Here is a 21,398-nt window from a genome sequence, read left to right as displayed (position 1 = left end):
ACAGTATGTAAATGATGAAGGAATTAATATCTTTGTGTTATGTTTGCTGATTATATGATAGTTGGAGGGATGAGTGGTGTTGAAGAAGTAGGGAGACTGCAGAGGGACTTAGCAAAGAGGTGGCAGATGGAACACAGTGTAGGGAAATGTATGGTCTTGCACTTTGGAAGAAGGAATAAAGGCTGGGACTATTTTCTAAATGGGGTGAAAATTCAGAAAGTGGAGGTTCAAAGTGACTTGGGGATCCTCATGCAGGGTTCCTAAAAGGTTAATACAGGTTGAGTCTGTGCTATTGCAGTGCCAGCATGTCAGGTTCAAATCCAGCTCTGTCTGTAAGGAGTTTGTATGTTCTCCCGTGTCTACGTGGGTTTCCTCCGGGGCTCTGGTTTCCTCCCACCCTTCAAAAATGTTGCGTTAATTGAAGTGTTTGGGTGGCACAGGCTTGTAGGCCCTAAGGGGCTGTCACTGTGCTGTATCTTTAAATTTTAACTTTAGGAAACCAAATACAATGTTAGCATTCATTTCAGGAGATGGCATGCTGAGACTTTATAAGGTGTTGGTCAGACAAATTTGAAGTATTATGAGCAATTTTGGACCCCATATCCAAGGAAGGATGTAATGGTGTTGTAGAAGATCCAGAAGAGCGTAACTAGAATGATTTTGGGGATGAGTGGGTAAATGCATGAGGAGCGTTTGATGTCCCTGGGCCTGAACTTGGTGAAGTTTAGAAGAAAGAGTGGGGATCTCATTGAAACCTACTGAATTGAAAGGGCTGGATAAGGTGAACGTGGAGAAGGTATTTCCAGTCATGGAAGAGTTCAGGAACAGGCAACAGCCTCAAAATATAAGGACATCCCTTGTTTAGAACAAAGATGAGAATTTTCTTCAGCCAGAGGGTGGTGAATCTATGGAATTCATTGCCACATACAGTTGTGGAGGGCTATCATTAGGTGTATTTCAAGTTTAGGTTGATACGTTTTGATTAATAAGGGGGACAAAGATTGTGGGGAAAAAAAACAGGAGAATAAAGTTAAGGGGAAATTATTTGAATAGTGGAGCAGACAGACTCAATGGGTCGAATAATCTAATTCTGCACCTATGACATGATCTAAATGCTGCCTCACCAATTTGATTTTGAGGAGGTGAGAATTAGATTGATGCTGACAGTAGGCATTGCATACAGACTTCAGTGGGGCCTTTGACAAGGTCTTATATGGTCCACAAGGTTGTTCACAGGCTGAGGCCCAGCATTACTTGATCACACTTGGTGATTGACAAGTGTGATCTTCTGGTGATTTGCCCTGGCATCAGTGACTGGACATGGTTGGACCACAGAACTGTGGTTGCCGCTGTGGTCTGTGGCATTGATTAGCTGCTCTGCTGCATGCTGCCTTTGCTCTGTAGCATGCATGTTGTCTTCACATGTTGGCACCTCATCCTCCTTGTCTCCCACTATGCCTTCCTACTCCTTTTGCACTCAGATATTAGTCATGGTCCAACCCTGAGCTCCCACAGGTAGTGAACATTTTCTCTGTCTCTGTGTCGGGGTCTGGAATTGTATCTGGATGTCTGTGTCTGTCTGGGCCTGGGCCTGGATCCTTGGGTCAGTATCCGTACCTGCTATGGGCTGTGCGTAGATGCAGTTGCCTCTGGTTACTCTGTGTCAACCTTGCTCAGACCTTAGTGTGCTGGTGTGTTGTGGAGGAGAGGATTGACAGGCCCGCTTGGTGATTGACAAGTGTGATCATAAACAAGCCAGACCAGAGAGACTGCACTGACGACAGCATGAGTATCTCAGGAGTGACTGCACGGCAGGGTCTGAGCCCCACAGCCTTGGATTCACAGTTAGAAGATAGACTGGGACAGCATCACACAGCATCTGGATGAAACAGAACACCATTGTGTGACATTAGTCGTATTTTGAAAACAAAACCAGAGTTGTGGGTGTTCTGTCCTTGCAATTGATGGTGAATGTGGAATTGACAGGGTGGGTTAAAGAATTTGGATTCACCCTCATCAATGTCTATTCTTCAGGCCAGGAAAAGTGGAATTGAGAATGTGGGGACAAACTCTGAGAGGCACAAATCAAAGTGGGAGACAGGTGGGCTGCTGCAGCTGGCAGTATGGTGTTGCCCTCTCCAGCCCTGTGCCACTGAGGTGCATTGTTAGCCAGAATCAGACACACACAAAGATAAAGTCTGTACAACAGGCTTTAATCCACAAAGACTTCCACAGAGCCAGGCTGGCTGTGCCTGCAGCAACTCTGAGTGAGGCCTCGGGAGGCCAGCACAGTTTTATATACCAGAGGGTGATTGACACCTGACTGGGTGGGGCTTAATCCATTCAGGCCGAATGATTGACAGCCGGCCAGGTGTTGTCCAGTCCCCTTACACTCCTGCAGGTACAGAGGTTGCCCCCTGCAGTAGGCCGGTGGTGTACCACCACAGCCACAATACCTGTTCTTACCCTTGACAATTGAGGGTGTTCATTCATTAACAACTGGAACCTGCTCCCAGTGTATATGAGCTGGTGAACAATACCTGCAACACACAGCAGGTCCATCTTACAACTCATCATCCAGGGCACAACTCACCGTCTCGCTCACAACTCACCATCCAGGGCACAGGTTACCGTCCAGGTCACAACTCACTGTTCAGGTCACAACTCACCATCCAGGTCACAGGTCACTGTTCAGGTCACCATCCAGGTCACTGTCCAGGTCACAGGTCCCTCTCCAAGTCACAGGTCACTGTCCAAGTCATAACTCACTGTCCAGGTCACAACTAACTGTCCAGATCACAGGTCACTGTCCAGGTCACAATCCAGCTCTCAACTCACCATCCAGGTCACAACTCATTGTACAGGTCATTGTTCAGGTCACAACTCACTGTCTAAGTTGCAGGACACTGTCCAGGTCACAGGTCTCAATCCAGGTCACAGGTCACAACTCACTATCCAGGTCACAGGTCTTTGTTCAGGTCACCATCCAGGTCACTGTTCAGGTTGCAGGTCACTGTCCAAGTCAGAGGTCACCATCCAGGTCACTGTTCAGATCACAACTTACTGTCCAGGTCACTGTCCAACTTACTGGATGGAGTTCACTGGAAAGGTCAGAATCTCACCATTCAGGAAACTGGCTCCCATTCAGTTACTGGTTCTTTTCCCCATCAAAACTCATGTGGGCCTGAATTGCAGCAACCTATGATGCTTTGCTGTTCTACCTCCAGCCATAAAGGGCAGTGGGCAAGGTGCCAACACCAGACTGCTGTGTCAGGTCCATTCCAGGTGTGTTCTCTACAGGGGCAGGTGGTTGCTTTTCGACTCTTCGTCCATTGAGAAAACGCTGGAGTAAGGGAGGTGGTTGCGGGGTACTCCAGAAATAATGTAAGGCCAGACAGAGTGAGCAGGGCCGGGTGGTGGTTTTTAAGGTGTAACTAGCAGAAGAGTGAAGAAGTTATTCAGCAATGCTATCCCACCTGATGATGGGATAACTCACTAGTCTGGGCTGAAAAGGGGTTAACAGGGGTCCCTATCCACAGAACCACCAACTTTCATTCGATCTGCAGCCAGACTAATCATACCTCCTACATTCACTTCACAAACAATAAGGGTTCCAGTGCTGTGGCCCACTATTGGTCACAGACCTCCACTCAGATAAATGTTCTTCCATCAACTCTGTCTCAACTCCACATGGAGTCACTGGAACAGGCATCTCGAACCACCAGTCCATGCTGACCAAGGTATCAGTCCCCTGTGCCTGCATTCACACCCTATCCTTCAAAGCCTTTTCTATCCATGGATGCCATAGGTGCCATAGTTAGGATTACAAAAGGTAGTATATGAGTGGAAAGGAAAAGGCTGAGAACCACTGATATAGACAACAGCTGAGTTAATTCCTTAAAACCTTTGTCAGATTAATGAGGCAGGACTTCCCTATACAAAGCCATGCTGACTATTACTGATTTGCCCTGTCTTTTCAAATTTACCTAAATCCTACCCCTTTGGATTTTCTTCAGATATTTCCATGCCACTGACCTATGGGCCTGTCTTATCCATTGCCCTTCTTAAATAAAGGAACGTTAGCTCTCCCCCAATATGTTGCCTGTGGCTAATGGAGCAACATTCTCCACCACAGCCCCAACCATCTCCTCCCTTGCTTCTCGGACCAACTTTCTGAAGATTTCTCATGCTCTTTTGCACGTGGTATCCTGAACTTTCTCTGGCTCTGCATCCTCCTGGATTATACAATCCCAGAGATGTTCAACCTGCTCAAATGTACTGCAGGCATGGCAGATGCCCCGCAGCCCTGGGGACCCTGAGCTCAGGTTCAGGTCCCACTGGGTGCAGGATTGTGGTCAACTCACGTGCCTGATCTCAGAAACCTCTTCTTACCTGCTGTGGAGGGATCAAAGTATTTGATGGGAGAGGTCAAGGTGTAAGTGGGGAGGGGTCAGAGTGTCAGTGGGGAAGGGTCAGAGGGAAGAGGTCAGAGTGTCAATGGGGAACAGTGTCCTTGGGAATCTGAGGACTAAACTGTCTCTCTGGGGGATGTTTTCTGCTGTAAATTCCACAATTGCTTCCTGACAACCTCCAAAGAGACGTCTTTGACCATTTAGCGATTAACGATGCAGATACAAACTGGGTATTCTCACTTTTTGACCTTGATTTTTCCACAGGAATATGCACCATATTCATTCAATCTTTGATGATATAACTTTGGGATAGAATGAACCAGCTTCTCAACAGTCTCACAGCCAGAAGATGTGACATCTTCTGAACAGTATTTTGAATTATTAGCAGTATTCTGCCACTCAGGAATGGTTGCTTGGAATATCAAATTCCAGAGAGTGTTCTGGAACGTCGTCTTGGAATTTGCCCAGTACGCAATGTGATACAACAGGAGCAGGAGCAATGGCAAATCTTATGATTCTTTCTACTTGGTTCATTTTAACAGAGTCTTGGATTTACAGATGAAACCGAGTTTCAGCAGAAGAAGTAAGTGAAAATATAATGGAAGTGTGGGCAGCCACACTTTGTTTCATGGTTTTATCCTTTGCCCTATCTCCTTGCCTCATGATCCAGACTGGGTCATTTATGTACAGATATGGGACCAGTGTTCTGTCACTTTGGAGAAAGGGGCAAGTGAGGACGGGGCTAGTACAAGAGCAAGCTTCACCATTTGTTTAATGACTTCCGTGAAGGAAGGGAGAATTGTAATCCACATTTACCAACCACACAATGTTAGCCGTGAGGGTTGCCCTCTCTAACTGATATCTATACCGCCTGAATCAGTTCCTAGCCAGCGCTCAAAGAAACACAACAGAATTCTTTTACGAACTTTATAAAAATTGTGCAATATTGTTACTAAGGAAATGTAAAATACAGCAATCAACATATTACAAGAACAATAGAAGAATTCTGTGATGTAGGATCATGTGTCACAAAAGATAATATTCTCTGCACAGCTGCAGCTTTTGTATTACAATAATCTTCAACAGTAATCAACTGTTAATTAAATATAACCTCAATTTCTGTGAATTAGCTCTAACCGATATTAAATACAACTCACTATGGTGATCAAACCAATCCTGAGCTTGATCTGTTAATAGTTTCAATGTACATTTAGGAGATTGAGGGGAGGTTCTCATTGAAACATTCTGAATGTTGAAAAGTATGAAGAGAGTAGATGAGAAAGGTTGTTTCCCATTATGGGAGAGTCTAGGACAAGAGGGCACATCTTCAAGATTGAAGGGTGTCCACTTAGAACAGAGACGCGGAGGCATTTTAGCCAGAGGGTGATTAATCTGTGGAATTTGTTGCCACAGGCAGTTGTGGAAGCCAAGTCATTGGGTATATTTAAGGCAGAGATTGATAGATTCTTGATTCGCCAGGGCATCAAAGGTTATGGGGAAAAGGCTGGGCAATGGGGCTGAGTGGAAAAATGGATCAGCTCATGATTAAATGGCAGGGCAGACGATGGGCTAAATAGCCTATTTCTGCTCTTATGGTTTTATGATAAACTGTCCATGTTCACCTTTGAATCACCATTTGTAACATAGAAGAATCGTCCCAATGACAATTGAGAGAAACAAACCTTCCCTTGATGATTGTCCCTCTGTTCCTAGTTGATCCCTTACAAGGCAGGCACCTGAACCAAACTGCTGCATTACCAGTGTTCACTGCCCACCTGCCCTCATTTGTCAGGGCATTGAGTACAGGAGTTGGGACATCATGTAACCACTATACAAGGCGTTGTAGTGTAACCGAAAGGAGAGATTTTTTTTGCAAAGTACCTGTTCGGCTGGAGCAAGAATTTTGGTGCATATGTACATTGAACAGTGTGTACGACAATAAACATTATCATTATGAAGCTGGAAAGGATGCTGAAAAATATTCACAAGAATCTAATGGGGACTGGAGGGTTTGAATATATCTAACTAACTCCCTTTTGAATATATCTAAAGAAGCGGCCTCAACAACTTTCTGTGGAAGAGAGTTTCGCAAGTTCACAACTCTCTGAGGAAAGATCTTTCAGTCCTAAATGGCTTCCCCTTATCCTCAGGCTGTGACCCCTTGTTCTGGACTTTCCCAACATCTGGAACATTCTCTAGTTCTGTCAGAATTCTGTGTCTCAATGAGATCCTCTCTTTTACTTCTAAACCCCAATGAGTGTAATCCTGGTCTATTCAGTCTTTTTTCATCCATCAATCCGATCGCCTCAGGTATCAGTCTGGTGAACACTACCCTCCCTCATTAACAAGAATGTCCTTCCCAAGATCAGGGGACCAAAACTTTGCAATACTCATGGTGTAGCCTCACCAAGGCCCAAGACATCTGCAGTCAGACCCCTCCACTTCCATATTCAAACCTCTCACTATGAAGGCCAATGTGCCATTTGCTTTCTTCACCAAACTGATGCCCCTTGACCCCAAGTCTTGTTGCTCACTTCTTTTCCTAATTTCTCACCAGATGATAAGCCTGCCTGTTATTGCCATCAAAGGAGATAACTTCACATGCTCTACATGAAATGCAATACATCTGCCCACTTTCCTAATCTGTCCAAGCCACCCTGCAGCCTCTTGGAATCTTCCTTACAGTTCACATCTTCACCCAGCTTAATTAGAGTGACTCAGCTCAGGCGAGGCGCCAGTAGACTGGAGGATGATTGATGTCATGCAGTTATCAAGAAGGGCTGCACAGACAAGCCAGAGTCTACAGACTGGTGGTGGGAATGTGACTGGAGAGGATTCTGAGGAGCAGATTCCATCTACATCTGGAAAAGGAAGAACTAATTAGGGACAATCAGCGTGGCTCTATGGATTGGAAATTGTGTCTCACAAATCTGATTTGGTTTTTGAAAGAGGTGACTAAGGGGATAGACACATGCAAGATAGAAGATGTTGTCTACATGGAGTTCATCAAGGCCTTTGACAAGGTTCCACATGATAGGCTGGTTGGAAAGATGAAATCTCAAGGGAAAGGGGGTTACGTGAAAATTTAGAAGGAACAGAAACACACAACCGGGAAGTTTAAAGGGAGCAGGAGAGGGGTCCCAGGGAGTTTAAAGGGAATAGGAGGCATGGTTCTGGAGATTTAAAGAGAACAGGAGGTGGGGTCCTGGAGTGTTTAAAGGGAACAGGAGGTGGGGTCCAAGAGAGTTTAAAGGGAGCAGGAAATGAGGTCCCATAGAGTTTAAAGGGAGCAAGAGACGGGGTCCTGGGGAGTTTAAAGGGATTGGGAGACGGGGTCCTGTGGAGTTTAAAGGGAGCAGGAGACGGGGACCTGTGGAATTTAAAGAGAGCAGGATACGGGGTCCCATGGAGTTTAAAGAGAGCAGGAGACAGGGTCCTGAGGAGTTTAAAGGAAGCAGGAGACAGGATTCCAGGGAGTTTAAAGGAGCGGGAAACATGCCCCCGGTGAATGCAAAGTGAACGGGTAATGGGGCCCAGTGAAGTGGTTTGTAACTCCTAGTGTCCTGGGACTCTTGCTGTTTGTTTAGTGAGATGAATATGAATTTGAGCAATATGATTTGTCAGGAGACAGGAAAATTAGTGGTGTTGTTGATAATGAGGAGGGTGGTTGTAGTATCATTGATCAATTGGTAAGATAGGTGGAGCCAAGCAGATAGAAACTAGGACTTTGGGAGCACTTACACACTGCTTCAGCTTACTCAATGAATGGTGGGTTCTGGCCCCTGCCTACATTTTTCCATACCTTGATGAAGGGCTCAACCCTGAAACGCCGGTTATATATCTTTATCTTTGCTTTATAAAGTACACTCTTTGATCTGCTGCGTTTCTCCAGCATTGTGTTAATATTTTTAATTCAACCTCAGTAAACATGTCTAAGGGTGCAAGGGTTTCAATGAAGGTTGGTAAAGTGGTGAAGATGAACATAATGGAGAACAACAAGCCCAGGTATAGTAATGAGGCTATGCATATTACTGAGAACACCAGCATGTATACATGACAGAGGCAGCAGTCCCTGTAGATAATACAGGACATTATGTGTCCTCAAGGTTAATACCACCATGTAAAATAAAAAGAGCAGCCTCTGTGCATGCTATTGGGAATAATAGCCTGTGTGTATTCTAGAGAACAAAGAGTCCTCTGGATATTATACAGAACAGCAATCATTGGACATGATGGAGAATAACAACACCTCTGCTTTCTAGAGAATGGCAGGCCTGAATATATCTAAAACAATAACAGTGCCTGTGTATTTTATAGAATTGAATTGTAGAATTTGTCACTCTGTGTTTATAACAGTGAATAACAGGCACTCCTGGTATAATAGAGAAAAACTATCCCTGAGTGTATTATTGAGAACACTAATCTGTGTTTATTACAAACAGCAGCTTGTGTGTGAATGAATAAATCATGCAGTAAAGTGGTTTATCCGTGAACTAAACTAACGAGAATATCAGTCCTGGTATATTATAGGGAATAGCACCCTCATGTGTAACATTAGGGTGGGTGTGTGTGTGTACACATGTTGGTTATATATGTGTGTGTGTGTGTGTGTGTGTGTGTGTTTGTGAAGCTCCCTGCAATATACCCCTTTACAGGGAATTGCATTTCCTGTGTATATTACAGGATATATTCCATCTACAGTATTTCTACCCTCTGCTTTCTGCAGGCAAGCAGCAAAGATTCCTTGGATCCCATGCCTCAGGACTTTCTGAATGAGCCCACTATGGGGAACCTTGTCCAGCACCTCACTGAAATCCATAGACACCACATCCACCATTTTGCCTTCAACAAAAAAGGTGGAGAAGCTCAACAGGTCATGCAATATCTATAGAAGGTAAAGGGTAACCGGCCTGCTTTATGCTTGTATGTTAACAAAATGCCCAGGCCCAAAACATTGGTTACCGTTTGCTTTCTATAAATGCTGCATGACCTGCTGAGTTTCTCCAGCACTTTTATGTTTTGCATACAACACCAGTGTCTGCAGACTTTCCTACTTAACACCCTACCTTCATCAATTTCTTTTTGTCACCTTAAAAGCTCAATGAGGCTCGTAAGGCATGAGCTGCCCCTCACAAAGTCATGCTAACTTTCCCTGAAAAGATTATGCTTTTCAAAATGCTTATAAATCCTGTCCCTAGAAATCCTCTCCAATAGTTTGCCCACCACTGACATAAAACTCACTGGACTATAATTCCTAGGATTCTCCCTCTTGCATTAAACAAGGAATCTACATTTACCATTTTCCAATCTTCTGGTAGCTTTTCTGTGGCCAGGGAAGATGCAAAGATCATTGCCAACAACCCAGCAATCTCTTCTCTTGCTTCTTGTAATGGCAAGAGGTATATCCCTTTCGGTTGTAGGGACTTGTATACTGTATCCAAATGTTTTTAGGAAGATCCAGCACTTCCTCTTTCTTCACCTCAACATGCTCCAACACATGTGCCTGTTCTACACTGACTTCACATTCACCAAGGTCCCTCTCATTGATGAAAACTAAGGTAAAGTATTCATTTAGGACCTCCTCTAGTGATACACTCTATCAATGACTCCAAAGACTGAGAGGGCGACAATAGGCTTTAATATACTTTAGATTGTAGCTGTCCCAACTCCATGTGCTCGAATGAATAGATAGGGGGAGGGAGGTCGAACTTCATAGCCAGGTCACAAGGGGAGGAGCTACTGGGGAGAGAGTCATCAGTGGGCGGGCCAGCCACTCATACACAGCAGTATATGCATCACCATACCTAGCTCCTCTACCTCCAGGCACATTCCCCCCCCCTTTATCCCTCACTCTTGTCATCCTTCTGTTCATGTGTGTATAGAGCTTCTTGGGATTTTCATTAGTCCTACTTGTCAAGATCTTCTCATACCCCCTTCTAGCTCAACCAAGTCCTTTCTTAAGTTCCATCCTGGCAACTATGTAATTTTCATGAGCCCTCGCTGACTTCTTCCCACAGGCCATGAGAATGCTGAGCATCCAAAGGTACTGCTTACACTAATCCTCCGGGACTCTCATTTGCACAAAGCAATGTTTATTTATTTATATAGATACCATACTTGTCCTGCATATGCATTATTTGTCTCTGTGTGTGTTATGTCTGATTGAATCTTTGTGTGTTTTTGCATCGAGGACCGGAGAACGCTGTTTCATCAAGTTGTACTTGTACAATTAGATGACAATAAACTTGACTTGATGACTTCCTAAACCTTGTGTATGCTTCCTTGTTTTTCTTGACCAGTTGTCCCACCTCTCTTGTCAACTCTGTTTCCTTTACCCAACCATCTTGTCTCAGTGGGACAAATCTGCCCAGAACTCTGTGCAAGTGGTCTCTAAACCTCCTCCACATTTCTGTTGTGCATTTCCTTGAGAACATCTGTTCCCAATCTACTCACCCAAGTTCCTGCCTAATTCTATCATTAGCCCCTTTTCCACTGTCAACCTGTCCAAGGAATTAACTGGAAAAGGGTCCAGTGGAAAAGGAACAGTGTCCAAACACTGGTCTCAAATGATATCATTTCATGCCAGGGATTAACCATCTTTATCCATATTTATATCCCCGGAATCTGCTGATGCCGGGGTGCTGATAAAACCAGTGGAAAAGGGACAGCAGAAAGTCACCCGTTTCCAGTTGAAGGTAGAACATTCTGATCCCCAGGGATGAGTTGTGTTCAGTGGAAAAGCAATTAGTGTCCCAGTTAAGGGTGGCCCAGTGGAAATGGCACAAAGGGCTTCCTATCCCAGAGCCAATTAACTGGGATGCCAGTGGAAAAGGGGCTAAAATTAGTCCTTCCCCAATTAAACACTTTTGCCTTTGGTCTACTCCTGTCTTTGTCCATAACTATGCTAAAGTTCAAGGAGTTGTGGACACCATCACGACATGCTCCCCCACTGAGAGGTCTGTCACCTGACCACGTTCAAATTGATCCATGAATAGCATCAGATTCCTGAATGATCAATGAACCAAAGACACGGCCTTACTTTTAGTGCACTTTTTTTTATAGTAATGTCGTAAGATCACTAATGATGCTGTCGCAAAACACTGAATTTTGTGACTTGTTTATGGCAATAGATCCTAATTCTGATTCTGAGTACTAGATCCAGTATGGCTTCTCCTCTCGTCGGCTTGTCCACATACTGTCTCAGGAATCCTTCTTGTTTGTGACTTGTTCATGACTTGTTCATGGCAATAAATTCTAATTCTGATTCTGAGTATTAGATCCAGAATGGCTTCTCCTCTCGTCGGCTTGTCCACATACTGTCTCAGGAATCCTTCTTGAATACTCCTGACAAATTCCACCCCATCTTAACCTTTTGCATTACTGAGGTGCCAGTCAGGTAGTTGAAGTCTCCTATGGCAACTCTGTTATTTCTGGATCATTCCAAAATCAGCCTACTTATCCCAAGGGTTATTTTTGAGCCTACAGAATATTCCCAATACACTGATCGCTCCCTAATATCCTTGTGGTGACTAACTACTACAAAATTTCAACCCCATGTATAGCATAGAGTATAGCTGTCTTGTGTACATTTCAGAGAAAAGATGTTCTTATGCATAAAGAAAGGTGGATCTTACTTGTATGCCATGTACATTATAGAGAAAAGAGTTACACTTTACATTATGGAAACACATTGCCTGAATTGTGGCTTCAATCCGAATGTCATGTACTCTCTATGTGGAATAAACCCCAGACACACCCGTTTGCGCACACACCTTACCGATAGGTGGGTTTGGAGGTTAATTGGCCAGATTGGTGGTAAATCTTTGGAGGGATGATGAAAACTGTGAGGAGAATAAAAAACTGCAATTAATGTAGGATTAGCGTAAGTGGATAGGTGGTCATCGTGGAGTCGAGCTACACCCAGACAGTCATTTTGTTCCTGAAGGGAGCTTATTCTTTCCCTTGTGATCCTTTTGTTCTTGATAGAATGATTAAAATCTTTTTGGATTCCCCCTACACTGTCTGCCAAACCCCTCTCAAAACCTCTTTTAGCCCTCCTTATTTCCCTCTTCATCATACTTCTACATTCCGTATACACTCCTCAAGAGATTCCCTCGAACCTGTCTGCCTGGATTTGATATGTGCCTCCATATCTCTGGTTAACCAGGGTTCCTTTACCTTACTAATCTTGCCCTTTACTGGGAATATATTCATCCTGGGCCTTCCATTTGGCAGTTGGGTGTTTAACCTCTAACATTTGCATTCAGTTAAATATTGGATCCTTCTACCTAATCATGTTGAAATTGGCCTTGCCTCAATTTAGGATTCTAAGTTGAGGCCAGTGTTATCCTTTTCCATAACTATATTAAAGCTAATAGAGTTGTTGTCACTGATCCCCTACCAATGCCTCAGTTACCTGATCAGCCTAATTTCACAGTACAAAGTTCAATATTGCCTCTTCCTTGTTAGGAATTTCTCCTGAACACACTTAACATAGATCACTCCATCAAATCCCCTAAGACTGGCATTTCCAATCAATGTTATGGAATTTGAAATCAAGAACAACTTTGCTATTTTTATAGACATCAGCAATGATCCTCGAGCTCCTGTTGACTATTTGTAGCCCATAGTATACATTTGTCACGATGACCACTCCTTTTCAGTTCCTGATTTCCACCAACACTGCCTTCACATGATACTTCTCCAGGAATATCCTCTCTAAAGACTATTATGGTATCTTCCTTAACAAACATTGCAACCCCACCCAACTTCTCTTCCTATTGTTCCTATCACATCTGTAACTGTGGAACACTGAGTTGCCAATCCTCCTTCAACCATGTGTCTGTTGTGGGTACAATATTCCATTGATTGGAACCTGTTCATGCCCTAACATTGTCCGCTTTGTATTGTGGAGAACAACAGTCCCTGTGCTTATTGTAGACAATGACATAGCTTTCAGGCTTGAGTTGTTGAAGTGGTCTGGGTAAGTAACCCTGAATATTGTAGACAGTTCACCCTGTGCACCGTTAGTAGATGGAGGGGCTGGATTGGAGCTGATCAAGCAGATCCTTTGTCTGAAGGAGTGTTAAGCTCCCTGTGAGATGCTGGAATTGCACTCAAGCAGGCAAATGGAGAGTGTTCCATCACTTTCTGATATGGGCCTTGTGGTGAATAGACTTTGGGGGATTCAGGGGGTGAATCAGCACATCCACTGACAGCCAGTTGAGCTTCTGGTCAGTGGTGACAATGGTGGGGGGGGGGGTTCAGCCATGGTTCTTCTACTGTCAAGGAGAGATGGTCCGAACATGAATCTTACTTGCTGGTGGATCAGCTCAAACCTGAATGCTGACTACACGATTGTCTCCAATAATCAGAGCCGCTGCTGCTCTTAATAATACCTGCATGAGCTTCTCTATGCCAACACACTCTAGGGGCTGTTTCTGTCTGGTGCATGGCCCTGGACCTGCAATATATGCTTCGTGTGATGTGTAGCTTTGAAGAAGCATGCTGCATGTTGCCAATGAGCTGTGGTACTCATGTTATTGCCCTACAGATGTTTGTATTTGGTCACCAATGTGAAGCAGAATTTTAACTGCTTTGTTGAGTTGCACAAACCCCCGGTGAGCTGTTGGTAATAAAACAGTTTCCATGACAATGAGTAGCAGAAAGATGTGAAGACAGTTGTGTGCAAGTGTTCCGTTCCTTGGCTGAGGCGATAAAGTTCCACATTTCCAAGTTTTCTGATGATGCATCGATAACGGTGATAATGAGTTCATTGCCATACACGTAAGTACAATATACAAATACACCAAAATTCTTGCTTGCTGCAGCCGCACAGGTATGTAATATACAATAGTATATGTTAAATTACCCGAGCACAGACAAGATAATAAATGTAAAGGATAGATAGATGTTACAGTTGGTATAAGAAAAAAAATGTTTTGATAATGCAGATCTTTTTGAGTAGTACGGGGAGATTCAAGAATCTGATAGCTGTATAAAAACTATTCTTGAACCTAGAGGTGCTGATCTTCAGGTTTCTAGACCTTCTGCCCAAAGGGAGCAGTGAGTAGAGGTTATGACCTGGGTAATGGGGGTCCTTCATGGTGTTGGCTGCCTTCTCAAGGCAGCTCCTCACATAGATGTCTGCATTGGACAGAAGGTTGATATCAATCATGGATCTGGCTGTGATTGCTAGTTTCTGCCACCTTCTGGGTTTCTGGGCACACAAATTCCCAAACCAGGCTGTGATCCAGCCAGTGTACTTTCCACCGTGCCCCTGTATAAAATTTATAGAGTATTCAACAATATGCCAAATCTCCTCAGACTCCTTCCAAAGGCGTTGGTGTGCCTTCTTCATAGTTGCCTCAAGAGGTCTTCTGAAACATGGACTTCTAAAAACTTGGAAGGTATTAATCCTCTCCACCACCATCCCATCAATAAAGTCAGGTGCCTCCATAAAATTCCCAATAAACTCCTTGGCCTTTGTTGTTCTGGCACGCCCCTCTTCCCCCCCCCCCCCACCCCCCCCCCACCCCCACCCAGATTCTCAATCTCAATCCTATGTACTTACATTATTTCCTGTTATTCAGCCAACAACAGTAGTTTATAGATTGGGTTGGAGCTGAGCTGAACTTTGCTACACAGTCATGGGGGTATATGGGATAGAGCAGGGACTAAAGTTCAGTGAGAAGGTGATGTTGCCGATCCACACTGATTGGGTTCTGCTGATGAGTAAGTTGAGGGATGGACAGTGGCCCAGATCCTTCAGTTTGATTGCACGTATTGTCATTATAATGGTGTTAACACCAAGCTGTTGGCCATGAACATCAGTGATGTAAAAATAGGCAGGATTGAGAGGAAAGCGAAGGAAATTTAATTTCTAAGCATCTACTTTAATTATAAAATTAAGCAATCGTTACTGTTCAATACCTCAACATGTCACTGATGTTTAATCCCAAATTCTGCAAGTGTGATGTGTGTGAGAGCCTGTATACTGGACTCAACCCCTCAGGGGTGGCAGGCAGGCCATAAAACATGGAACAGCACAGCAATAGGCCCTTCAGCCCACACTATCTGTGCCAATCACCATACCAAACTAAACTGCCTGTACATGATACAAGCCCTCTATTCTCTGCATGTTCATGTGTCCATCCAGAAACCTTTTAAACTCATATTTGCTTCTACCACTACTCCTGGCAGCCCATCCCAGGTACCCACTACTCTCAGTGTAAAAAAAACTCATCACTCCCTACGTATCCCTGAAATCTTCCCCATCTCACCTTAAACGCATGTCCTCTAATGCAACCATTCATTCTCATCCTTGTTTTGGCTACGGTCTCCAAGGAGATGGCTCTAAGTTTATAGGCCCCCTTCCCTGTGAAGCAGTCAGTTTGGTTGGCTTCTTCCTTACTTCTCTCCTACCAGCTACATAAAACATTAAAAAAATATGATTTCAGTCCATGGCCCCCCTTAAATGTGCTGTGGGTGGGGGGGGGGGGGGCATATCACAAACCAAGGTAGGACATACACTGTAGGGCACTGAGGAGTGCAGTAGAACAGAGGAATCTGGGAATACAGATACATAATTCCCTGAAAGTAGTGTCACAGGTTGATAAGGTTTGTAAAGAGATCTTTTGGCACATTGGCCTTCATAAATCAAAGTATTGAGTTGGGATGTTATGGTAAAGTTGCGTAAGACATTGGTGAGGCCAACTTTGGAGTATTTGTGTACAGTTTTAGTTACCTAACTATAGGAAAGATATCAGAAAGATATATAAAAAATCAACAAGATTGAAAGAGTACAGAAAAGATTTACTAGGATGTTGACGGGACTTCAGGATCTGAGTTATAAGGAAAGGTTTAACAGGTTAGGACTTAATTCCCTGGAGAGTAGAAGAATGAGGGGAGATTTGATAGAGGTATTTAAAATTATGAAGGGTGTAGATAGAGTAAATGCAAATAGACGTTTTCCTCTGAGGGTAGGTGAGATACAACCAAAGGATGTGGGTTAGGGGTGAAGGAGGGAAAGTTTAGGGGGAACATTAGCGGGCATTTCTTCACACAGAGTAGTGAGAGTGTGGAAAGAGCTGCCAGCTGAAGTGGTGAATATGAGGTTAATTTTAACATTTAAGACAAATTTTGACGGGTATATGGGTGGGAGGGCTATGGACTGGCTGAAGGTCAGTGAAACTAGGCAGAATAAAAGTCTGGCACAGACTAGATGGGCCGAAGAGCCTGTTTTCTGTGCTGTAATGTTTTAGGGTTCTATGGAAAGTCTAGAACTGAGTGTCCCAGTGCCTGGAATCACTTCTCCCTATTCTTGCTGGATTCAACAAAAGACCCATCACAAGGCAAGGGGAATAGATCAGTGCGTGAAACACAATCTCCTAGCTGCCTGATCTCCGTAAGTTTAGGGTTTGTGATGCAGCAGTCCCTTCTGTCTCACAGGACCCAAGGTCACGAGAAGAAAGTGCAAATTTCACACAGACAGCGCCTGCGCTCCGGATCGAACCCTGCTCGCTGGTGCAGTGAGATGCCCAACTCGGTGTTTACATTTTAATATCTTCCCCTTCGCCTCCCAGACAAGGGTGCTGCTTGGCCCCAGCCCCTGCCGCTCCGGACACCCCTCCCTACTCATCTCCCGCCCGGATGGGTCAGTGTCCCGGCTCCACTCCATTCCGCTCCACTCCTGTCGGCACGGAGGTTGGGCTGAGCTGTTCATTCTCTGCCGTGTTGTGATCGCTGCCCCCGAGGGCGCCTGAGCTAGAGTGTTGGAGGTGGGGGCGCGGGGAGCAGCGCAGCTTTCATCCAGTTGCGTTACAAGGGTAGCTACTGCTGGTGAATGGGATGCGGGCTGGCAGCGTGGACACGGCCGGTGCCAGAGTGGCCGCTCCATCCGGCACGGCGGCCGCCGGGAGGGACGAGGACCGGGCGGTTGATACAGCCGGGGAAGAACTCAGGGCTCGTAACCCAATGTAAGAGCTTTCCTAGTCGAGCTGCGCCCCGAGTCCGGGAGGGTCCGCGCTTCGTTCACGTGGCCTGGGGCACTCCCTCAGGGACGCTCCCTCACCGCTCTGCGGGTCGGGGAGCGCCGCGCTGTGGGGTCAGTAGCGAGGGAGCATCGTACTGTGGGGTCAGTACTGAGGGTGTGTCAGGACAGTCCCATGCACACTGACCTCCCTGGGGGAAGGGTCTCACACACACTGACCCTCCCAAAGCGATGGGTCCCACATTCACTGGGGGATGGGTCCTTCACTCACAAGACCTTCACTGGGGGATGGTCCCACACTCACACTGACCCTCATTGGGGGATAGGTCTCACACACACTGACCTTCACTGGGGAACAGGTCCCCCACACACTGATGCAGATGAATGTGTGGCTGAAGATTTGGGGCTGGAGCAGGGGTTCAGATTTGTGGATCATTGGGATCTCTTCTGAGGAGGGTCTGACCTGTACAAAAAGAACGAGCTGCACCTGAACTGGAGGGGGAACCAATATCCTGGCAGGCAGGTTTGCTTGAGCTGTTGGGGAGGGTTTAAACTAGTTTGGCAGAGGGGTGGGAATCAATGTGAGGCAGAGATTAGGGTAGAAGGACATAAGCATGATGCTATATGCTCTGAGTTGGTGAGAAAGGACAGGTAGCAGACAAAACATAAAGATAGCCAGTTAGAGGGTTTGAAATGTGTCTATTTTAAAGAGTATTAGGAATAAAGGGGATAAACTTAGATTATGGATCAGTACATGGAAACTTGGCTGGAGGCATGGCAAGATTGGCTGTTACAGGTATCTCGGTTTAAGTGTTTTAAAAAGAATAGGTTGGGAGGTAGAAAAATGAGGGATGGGGAGAAGCATTACTGGTCAGGCTATAGAGAGAGAGGGAGTGTCCATTGAGTCAATGTGGGTGGAAGTCAGAAATAAGAAGGGAGCTATCACTGTGCTGGGAGTAGTCTATAGGCCCCCAAATAGTCCTCAGGACACCAAGGAGCAGATAAGTAGGCAGATTTTGGAATGGTGCAAGATATACAGGGTTGTAGTTATGGGTGATTTCAATTTCTCTAATATTGATAGATGGGGTTGAATTTGTCAAGTGTGTTCAAGGAGGATTCCTGATACAGTATGTGGACTGGCCGACTGGAGGAGGTTATACTGATCTGGTTCTGGGGAATGAACCTGGACAGGTGGCAGACCTCTCAGAGTTGGGGGGGAGGGGCATTTTGGTAAGAGTGTTCACAACTCCCTAAATTTCAGCATAGCTATGGAAAAAGATATAAACAAACTGGGAAAGTGCTTAACTGGGGAAGGGGTAATTATCAAGTGATGAGGCAGGAACTAGTGAGAATAAATTGGAAACATGTTTGAGGGTGAAAGCACAGAAATAATGTGGAGGAAATTTAGGACAACTTGAGCAGGGTTCAAGATGGGTTTGTTCCAATAAGACAAGGAAAAGATGGTAGGAAAGGGAACTGTGGCTGATGAAACAGGTCAGACAGGAAGCTAAGAGGAAGAAGGAAGCATACATTAGATATAGGAAGCAGGAAACAGGAATAACTCATAAGAAGTATTTGGTAGCCAGGAAGGAGCTTAAGAAAGGACTTAGGAGAGCTCAAAGGGGGCATGAAAAAGCTTTGGTATGTAGAATCAAGGAGAACCCCAAGATGTTCTTAGTATATGTGAAGGATGACGAGGATGAAGGTGGGGCTGCTAAAGGACAAGGAGGCGAACAACACTTGCCTGGAGGTGAAGGAGATTGGGGAGGACCTAAATGAATACTTTGCGTCAGTATTCACAAGAGAAAAGGACCTTGATCATGGTGAGATCGAAATTGAACAGACCTGTGAGCTGGAGATTTAAGGAAGAAGTAGTGTTGGATCTTAAAAATATCAAGATTGTTAAGTCTTTGGGCCAGATACGATCTTTCTCAGGCTGCTGTGGTAAGTGAGGGAAGAAATAGCTGGGCCAGTAGCTATGATCTTTGAGTCCTCTTTGGCCACAGTGGAGAATTGAAGAATGGCAAATGTGGACCTCTTGTTTAAAAAAAGGTAATAGGGTAAATTGTGGGAAATATAGACTAATGAGTCTTACTTCAGTGATGTGCAAACTATTGGACAGGATTCTTAAGGACTGGATTTATGTGCATTTGGAGAAGTATAGTCTACTCAAGGATAGTAGTGGCTTTATAAAGGGAAGGTCATTCCTCACAAGACTAAATGAACTTTTTGAGGAAGTAACAAAAGAAATTGATGAGGGTAGGGTTGGAGATGTGGTCTACATGGATTTTAGCAAGGCATTTGACAAGGTCCCCAATGAGAGACACATCCAGAAAATCAAGGGTCATGGGTTCAATGGAAAATTAACTGGATGGATAAAAAATTGGTTTGTCGGAAGAAAGCAGAGAGTAGTAATGGAATGAAAGTATTCTGCATAGAGGTCAGTGACTAGTGGAGTGCCGGAGAGATCTGTTCTGGGACCCCTGCTCTTTGTGATTTTTATCAATGACCTGGACGAAGAGGTGGATGGATGGGTAAGTAAATTTGCGGATGACACAAAGATTGGACAAGTTGTGGATGGAGCTGAAGATTGTCAAAGGGTACAAGATGATATAAACAGGATGCAGAGTTGGGCAGAAAAATGGCAGATGGATTTCAATCCAGATAAGTGAGGTGATGCATTTTGGAGGGACTAACCAGAAGGCTGAATACAGGATTAATGTTCAGTTACTTAAGAGTGTGGATGAACAGGGGGACCTTGGGGTGCAAATCCATACATCCCTCAGAGTATTGAGTTCAGTTCCGGTCATCTCATTATAGGAAGGATGTGGAACCTATGGATAAGGTGCAGAGGAGATTTACCAGGATGTTGTCTGGATCGGGAAACAAGTCTAGTGAGGCAAAATTAACAGAGTTGGGACTTTTCACGTTGGAGCATAGAAAGATGAGAGGAGACTTGATAGAGGACTATAAGATTATGAAAGGCATAGATAGGGTGGACAGCCAACATCTGTTTCCTAGGGCAGGATCAGCAAACATCAGAGGACCCATGCACAAAGTTAAGGGAGAGAAGTTTCTGGGTACATCAGGGGTAAGTTTTTTTTACCCAAAGAGTTGTGGGTGGATGGAATGCCTTGCTGGGGATGGTGGTAGAAGCTGAAACATTGGGGAATTTAAGAGACTCTTAGATAGACATATGGATGAAATAAAAATAGAAGGTTATGGGGTAGGGAGGGTTTAGTACTTTTTTTTAAGGAAGGGATATATGGGTTGGCATAACATCGAGAGCCGAGTGGACTGCACTGTGCTGTATTGTTCTATGACTCTCACTGGGGGGATGGGTCCCACACACACTGACCCTCACTGGAAGATGGGTCTCACACTGACCTTCACTGGGGTATGGGTCCAACACAAACTGACCCTCATTGGGGAACAGTTCCACACACACTGACCCTCACAGGGGGATGGATCCCACACATTGAACCTCTCTGGGGGACAGGTCCCACACACTGACCACTGGGGAGGTGTCCCACATACACTGAGCCTCACTGGGGTTTGGTCCCACACACTAACCTTCACTGGGGAGGGGTCCCACATACACTGAGCCTCACTGGGGGATTGGTCCCACACACATTGACCCTCACTGGGGGATGGTCCCACACATTGACCCTCACTGGGGGATGGTCCCACACATTGACCCTCACTGGGGGATGGTCCCACACATTGACCCTCTCTGGGGGACAGGTCCCACACACTGACCTTCACTGGGGTGGGGTCCCACATACACTGAGCCTCACTGGGGGGGTTTGGTCCAACACACTAACCACTGGGGAGGGGTCCCACATACACTGAGCCTCACTGGGGGATTGGTCCCACACACATTGACCCTCACTGGGGGATGGTCCCACACACTGACCCTCACTAGGTGTCAGGTCCCATGCACAGTCAGGCCCCTGCCTACATTTTGCTCACAACTTGATGAAGGACTCAAGCCC

The 21,398-nt window shown here is 45.1% G+C and overlaps 1 protein-coding gene across 1 annotated transcript in view; it reads left to right on the top strand.

Moving 5' to 3' along the window:
• The first annotated feature begins 4,720 nt into the window (after positions 1-4,720).
• The window catches only part of ankfn1a (ankyrin repeat and fibronectin type III domain containing 1a), a 65,121-nt gene continuing 48,443 nt past the window's right edge, over positions 4,721-21,398 (top strand). The window contains exon 1 of the mRNA XM_069929639.1: positions 4,721-4,995. The gene's annotated coding sequence lies outside the window, so the exon portion shown is untranslated. The remainder of the gene's footprint in view (positions 4,996-21,398) is intronic.

This window comes from Narcine bancroftii, chromosome 3, assembly GCF_036971445.1.
Source record: "Narcine bancroftii isolate sNarBan1 chromosome 3, sNarBan1.hap1, whole genome shotgun sequence".
In the NCBI taxonomy this organism is placed as follows: Eukaryota; Metazoa; Chordata; class Chondrichthyes; order Torpediniformes; family Narcinidae; genus Narcine; species Narcine bancroftii.
Note: the sequence above shows the minus strand (reverse complement) of the source record. Positions and strands in the feature narration are given on the sequence as shown.